Consider the following 6,978-nt stretch of genomic DNA (forward strand, 5'->3'; position numbering starts at 1 on the left):
GGAAGGCATGTGTTTATATCGCAAAGCTGGTAATGAGGGATTCTTGTTCTTGTCCTGATTCTGCCAGTGACTCATCTGGCAGGGTTAGGCTTCTTCAGTTCTCACTTCAGAGTAGGTTAGACTTAACTATAGACTCAGACGCTGTCACATTTACTTGTGTTGAGTAACACTTTCTTCCCTGGTGACACTCTTTGTGAAGCAAGAAACTGCACAGATCACAGAGCATGAATGACTGAGGCCCACTGCAGATGCAAGGAGATGATACGATGTACCTGCAGCACAAGAGATGCTCTGAGGCTTCACTAGTTAGGCCCGTGCTTAATGCATCTCTTAATTAGCTGGGCCTTAAGGAGATGTAGAGATCAGTTACTATTCTTCTCTACAGGCTCTTGGTTGGGAGCAAATGAGTAGGAGCAGGGGAGGTTTTGGAGCTGAGGTTTGCTCAGTTTGAGAGCCCACTGTAGCTGCGGGAAGGTTACAAGATCCTCTTCCATACTTAACCCTGAAGCAGCAGCAGAGAAGGTAAAGAGACCACAGTATCTTTCTGGAGATGCTTCTGAAAATACTTGTACTCAAGTCTAAGACGCTCTGCTCCAAAACTGAGCTGAGCTTGAGGCCCAGCGTAAAGCCCCTGGTTGTGGAAGCTCTGCCTTGAGTGCACACAGCATACAAACCCCCAGACTTGGTGGCAATTACTGACATTACAAGAGCACTACTCAGTAAACTCTTCCAGGGAGTTTTTTCGCGTTTAGCAAAGTGTTTGATTCAAAATACAGTTTTAAAATTCAACCAGTTGCACAGACCACTGAACATCAGTTGTTCAGGAAGTTTGGTTAGTACTGATGAATGTTATCAACATCAATGTACATTGTTTAGGGATGACAATTGATAAAATACATATGATTTTTGTCAGCAATGGCACTGTGCCATGCCTCCATTCCACCTTGGAGGAACCCTTTGTGGAGTGATTGCAGATCTGTTAATAAGGACTGCACATAGAAAGTAAGTTTCAGAGAAACGAAGCTCTATTGTAATTGTGGGATTGTGGCTATGTTGTTCGAATACCAGAAGTGAACTCTTGATACCTCCTCAGATTTCAAATAAACTACATGTGGAATGAATTCAGGCCAGTGTCTCATTAGTGCTCTTATGGAGGCCCTTACATTTTTATTTCTGATTGGAAACACTTCACATTGTTTTCCTTTCTTCAGTGACCTCAGAGAAAACATTGCCTTGCTAGACTTCTTAATTCCTAAATTACCTAGTTCACATTTATTGTCATTACTCCAGTACACAAAAATCAGGCTGGGCAGCTAAATATCATTCTGTATTAAATGCACACTTCAGAACTTACGGCTGCAATAAAACCCTCACCTTTATGCTCACTGGCTCAAGAACTCCGTGTCCCCCTTTTATTACATATCCATAACTTACAGCAACACATCATTGTTTTTCCTGATAATTTTGCCATCCTGCTGTTTTATGAGCCAATCGGATCATCTGCGAGCACATGCACCAGGTACTGTATCTCGACAAAAGAACTGGATTATGGCCAAATAAAACACTCAGACTAATATTATGGCTAATATGCCAGAAGTGTTCACAATGGGTTTTTAAATAATCCTCCACATTTATATTACACCATTCATCCTGAAGAGAACCAAGGTGCTGTGGAGGCTGATAGTGTTGTTTGTTTGCTTTTCCCTTTGCTGGAAGGTAATCGCTGCGGAGCTGGAGAGGAGGTGACCATCCTGCACAGTGTTACGAGTACAGGAGGTAACGAAGCAATGAATATTACCATTTGAAATTTCAAGCTAATTACTTCAGTCGGAGTTTGATGAGGGCGTGAGAGCTGATGTGCTGTTGGTGGTGAAAATACGCCCCGAAGTGTTTGTGGGTCAGGTTTCATCAGTTGAGAGCGATGGCTGCTCCACCAGCATCAGGTTCTCCATCCCCACACCATTTCCAGGAGAACTCAGGGACAAGACTGTGCCTTGGGAAGTGAAAACTTCATTTCTAACAGCACACAAGTCTCTCTAGAAAGTTTCCTAAGCAGCCCGGTGATTTGTGAAGCCCATCTCCCTTTGGTTTAGGAGAACTTTGGCACAAACAGCTTTACTCACTGCAGTCCAGACACGCGCTGAGGTGTGGGAAGGTGCGTGACAGGCAGCCTTCAGCCAGGGACGCGTAGGCGCCTTGCTGATGTCTGAGTTGTAAAGCAGATAATACCGTACTGTTTAATTCACAGTGAACCTTCCCTAAAGGTGGTAGGAGGATATATAGCTTTCTACTGGACTTAGAGCTGCATCATTAATGCATCCCCACGGCCTGCTCTAACTTCTGCGTCAGGGCTGGCTCTGACACTTACTTGAAGGATGGGAAGATCAGAGTTGAATACAGAGAAAGTGAGAAATTCCTCTGTTTTGTTATTTTTCTGCATTCACCGTGTTGCTATATATAGTTATGGAAAGATTTGTCTGAAACAGCAGACAGTTCTTGACAGACTGTCCATATCATGTTGCCTGTATAACCCACCACTGTCTGAATGGAGCTGTAGTGCAAGGGACGATCACTGATCAGACCATCATTTAAGAAAAAAATGTTACCAAAGACAGATAGGAAGCACCAAAGCAGTATACACCGACACTGAGGTCTACATAACAGGAAGTCATAGGAAAAATCACTATGTGAAGGGAGCTTTCTGTCCAAACTGGATTCAACACCAGATTAATTTGCAAACTAGAGGACCTGCCCCAAACCTTATCGCTGAGCAAGGAACCTGGCTTGAGACTTCCCCTTGGTAAAGGCCTGGACCCAGAGACCTGAGGTAAGAAAGGCACATTCCTAGAAGCAGGATAAAGGGGGAATTCATGCTATAGGCTCAGGATTTATTAGAGAAGGCACTAATGCCCTGGGACGTCACTATCTCCAGGCCAGTCTCCCTCTCTCACTCCCAATACTGAGAACAAGGCAGCCATGTCGCAGTGCTGTCTCTTCTCTCTGGCTCCCACACATCAGGCATAGTACATCAAATGCTGTTTCAGATGGTGCTTGTTTTCTCTGCTTAACCAAAATCATTAGGCAAATTATGTAGCAGGGTGCACAGGGATTTAGCAGTGGGATTCCCATTAATACAGCCAGACATACATGGCTAAATCTCTGCACAGAATTGCTTTAATCTTTTCAACTTCTAAACAGTTTGCTTTGTCTATACAGAGATGCTGTAGACAAATTGAAGGTAAAACTTCACAGATTTTTTAATCAGTCAAGAGTCAATACTCTCTTCAGGTTCCTCAAATGAGAAGAAACCCTGTGATGTTGTATGACAGAAGAGGAATGTGCCAAATTAAAAGCACTGTAATAGCTGAGACTGATTCGTATCGATCGGTCCTTTGTAAGCTGATAACTCAACCGCTCTCCTTGAAATAAACTTCTACACATTCCTTAAGAGTCAGTGACCAATGCAGTCATTCACCCACGATAACAAGGGTGAGCCTTTGCTGACTCCATATTCTTCCTAACCTAAATGGCAGCAGGTACCCAAATCCCAAACTTCAGTAAGGGGTGGAGATGGCAGCGATATCAGCGTTGTTAGAGTAAGAGACTACAGTTATCTTGTCACCATATCCTGACTCATACAAGTACAGAGACATTGCCAGAAAGACAACACCAGTGAAGTTACTTGGCTTTGACAGAGAACTCCTCGTCTATCATTTTGATTGTTTAACCGCTGAACCTGCTGCAAAATATACCCTGGTATCAGTGGTAGAGGACAAGCTTTCACTGAAAGCCAGACAGGTACCTCAGGGTGGAAAGAAGCTTTACAATATTCCTGCCTTGAATCCTATTGCAGCATCACTCTGATAGCTAAAAAGAAAAGCACACAAGTCATCTATACCCAGGGTATTGAAGAGGATTTTAAATGTTGCTTGTCCTCCTCGATCCATTGAGGTCCAAGGTGCAGCAGTTCAGGTGCTGCTTCACGAGCTGCCTTTGCAGTAGGGTCAGGACAGAAGGGAGGGAATGATTTCTGGGAGAAGGAGCCACAGCAGCTGTTGCAAGGCTAGTCGTCAGCAAGCGTGACTGAGAGCCCCTATTCTGAATTGTTGATCTCTGCAAAACCATTACAAGAAATGAAATGACAAAGCTGTGGGGGATTCATCTAGCTAGCAGAGCCTGTCTTAGCTGGGAGTTATGAGCTATACATAAGGATGCCCTAATAGAAATTATAAGGTTTGTGTTAATACATATGGCAGACTAGATAATCTGATTCAAATAAGCACTTTTATTTATTTAAATATTTATCAGAAGGAATCTATTTTGATCTTACTCACACCCAGGTGCGACCCAGGTAACAGATATAGAGACAAACACTACCAAGCCATGACTCTAACACTGCCTGGGGGAAATGACTATGCATGGTATAGGGCAGCAGAGCTGGAGCATAATCCCCTTTTTATGGCTGTTTGCTAAGGGGAAGGAAAAAAAAAAAAGCATTTTTGCTTATAAAGTGAGCACATTTGGTCTGGCCTTACTGAGAGCCAGTAATCCTGCAGCTTGCAAGTGGCATTTTTACTGAGTCACTTTTCACAGCAGAACACCACTCGCAGTGTATTATTGGGGCTGTAAACATTTGTCTCAGCACTCCTATCTCGTTAATATTGCCACGTGTCAGGGAAGAGGTTTGCTAACGCTGAGCTCTATGCCACAGTGCAAGCTTCTAGATCCCATGTTGTCACCCAGCTCTGTTCCCTCAGAAGGTGATGGAAGTGCTCACAACTCCTTAGGATGGAGGAAGCCCCTTTACAGGCCAGGTCCTGCAGCGGGGTGCTGCCTTTTTCCACTCAGGAGGATGCACTGACAGCAAAACACATACACAGGGCCACAGGAACAGGTCTTGAAACTGCAGGAAGGAAGAAATGTGATTGTGTGGATGTTTTCAGAAGAAAACATTAAAGTCTCAGGGAGACATAATAGCTAGAGAACCCTGATGTACCTAAAACTCCTACTGATTTCACTGGAGGCCGTGGTTAACGTAGAGCCTTATTTGGCAAGGCATTAATACAATAAAATCCCAGTCTTTTCTTTGTTGAACATCCAGCTGGATACCACGAACAGAAAACCTGACTACATCATGCAAGTGTGTTGTGTTTTACCTTCTAAGAGAGATTAGTTTATATTAGATTACAAGTTAATTAACTATAAAGGTAGTTTATTGCTGTTACAATTACATCCAATTTTCCATCTGCAAAACATTACATACTGACAGAACTATTTCTTCATTTACAAAAAGATTTCACCCTTTTATGAAATCTACCTTTTTAAACTCCTTTGGAGAACTACACAAGTTAATTTAGTATACTAAACGCTGCAAAGAATCTGCCCACGACAGAAGAAGAATCTACTCACAAGCTGGCTCTCCAGAAGTCATCAGCAAACGACAGAGGAAAAACTAAAGAAGTTCTACACCAATTTCCAAATCATATGAAAAGTAGCTTCTATATAATGGTTAAAAAGGAAGAATGTTTTCAGAAGAAAGCACCTTGGAGCAAAGATCAATGCACAGGAAAAAGAATCACCTCAAAGTGCAGTAACACAGTTTAATAGAATAATTTTACAGCCAGCAAGGCTTACTGTGAAAAAGAAGTGATTTGAAGAGACAGACTTGATTGAGCAGTCTTTCAGATTGCCTCACAAGTACTCAGTCTTTGGGGACTTGACCAAAACACACGTCTGAAGAATTATGAGTCCTACAGCTTTGTCACCTCTAGGGCAGATCTCTCTCTTATCCACAGGGCCACATAGGAGAAAAACAGGACCCAATAAACAAACACACACAAGTGTCCAAACCAACATCTCACCCTATAGCTACATTAGGCTACCCTATTAAAAATAGCACATAGGCCTGGCAGAGATCAAGGCCCCAGTGCAGGACAAGCAAATAACACCACTGACTTCTGACAAAAAAAAATAGAAGAGAACAAATACTAGAGCTCTGACTCACGTGCAGATGGCAAATGGCTGAAATGATGCTCATCTGAGTCAGCTCTTACCTGCTCCAGCTCTGCTGGGCACGTGGACATGGACTCATCGCCACCAACAGCCCAGGCCTTGGCATCCTAGTGTGCCCCAAACCAGCTGAGCGGCACCATGAGTGGCACTTCTCCTGGCAAGCCTCCTTGGGAAGGCTGCTAAATACAGGCAAAAGACAGACACCTGACTGTAATGCTCTAATTTCCTCTATTTTAGAAGCAGGGAAGTGAGTCACAGAGAGGCTAGAAGCTCTGTCAAGGTCATGCAGGAAAGCCGTGGTATGAGAGGCAAATGTTTGCTGAATCAACAAATGTTTTGGAGAAGCCCATCCCGCAGATGGGGAAACTGAAACTCGGAGACCCGAAGGGTTCTGCCAGACCATGTGAATGCTGACTTTTATACAGGGTATAAAGACTTTAGGTTTTGTGGCTTGCCACCTTTTGTAGAGAGCCCTGGTCCCTGCCAAGGCGTTCAGCTGCCGATTGAGTTGTGCTGCCCGGAGACAACAACTCCCCCAGTCCCCACAGGCAGCCGGAGAAACGAACTCCTTTTGGAGCTGCACTGGCCATTTATTAGCTCGCGAATATAAAGGCTGGATGTAAAGCAAACTAATTACTTCTGAAGGGGGCTTTTTGGAGCTGAGCTGTAAGTTGCAAAATAGGTTGGGAATGGCTGTTTATTGTCAAGCCTCCAGAAGGAGATTAAGGGCAAAGGAGAACCAAGGATGTTGCTATTATTTATGTTGCTTGAGCACTGGTCACTGGATATGCATTTCTCATTAGGTGATTAACAGTTATCTAGCACACAGAGCAAATAAAAACCTTGTCTAACTCAGTCAGCCCATTCTCTCTTTAGTTTTGCTGCACTAAATCACGTGAAACTGGCTATTTACTGTCACTCCTTAATAATTAATTAATCTGCTGTGATGTCATATGTCAAAATCAG

General features: G+C 43.5%; 1 long non-coding RNA gene across 1 annotated transcript; it reads right to left on the reverse strand.

The window, feature by feature from the left end:
- Positions 1 to 4,374: 4,374 nt before the first annotated feature.
- On the reverse strand, positions 4,375 to 6,978 carry LOC308200908. The gene is made up of 2 exons (XR_013955908.1): positions 6,054 to 6,978; positions 4,375 to 4,903 (listed from the first exon to the last, which is right to left on the reverse strand). It is a non-coding gene; the product is annotated as an uncharacterized lncRNA (long non-coding RNA).

The sequence above is a fragment of the Anser brachyrhynchus genome (assembly GCF_964034855.1).
Source record: "Anser brachyrhynchus genome assembly, chromosome: 11".
In the NCBI taxonomy this organism is placed as follows: domain Eukaryota; kingdom Metazoa; phylum Chordata; class Aves; order Anseriformes; family Anatidae; genus Anser; species Anser brachyrhynchus.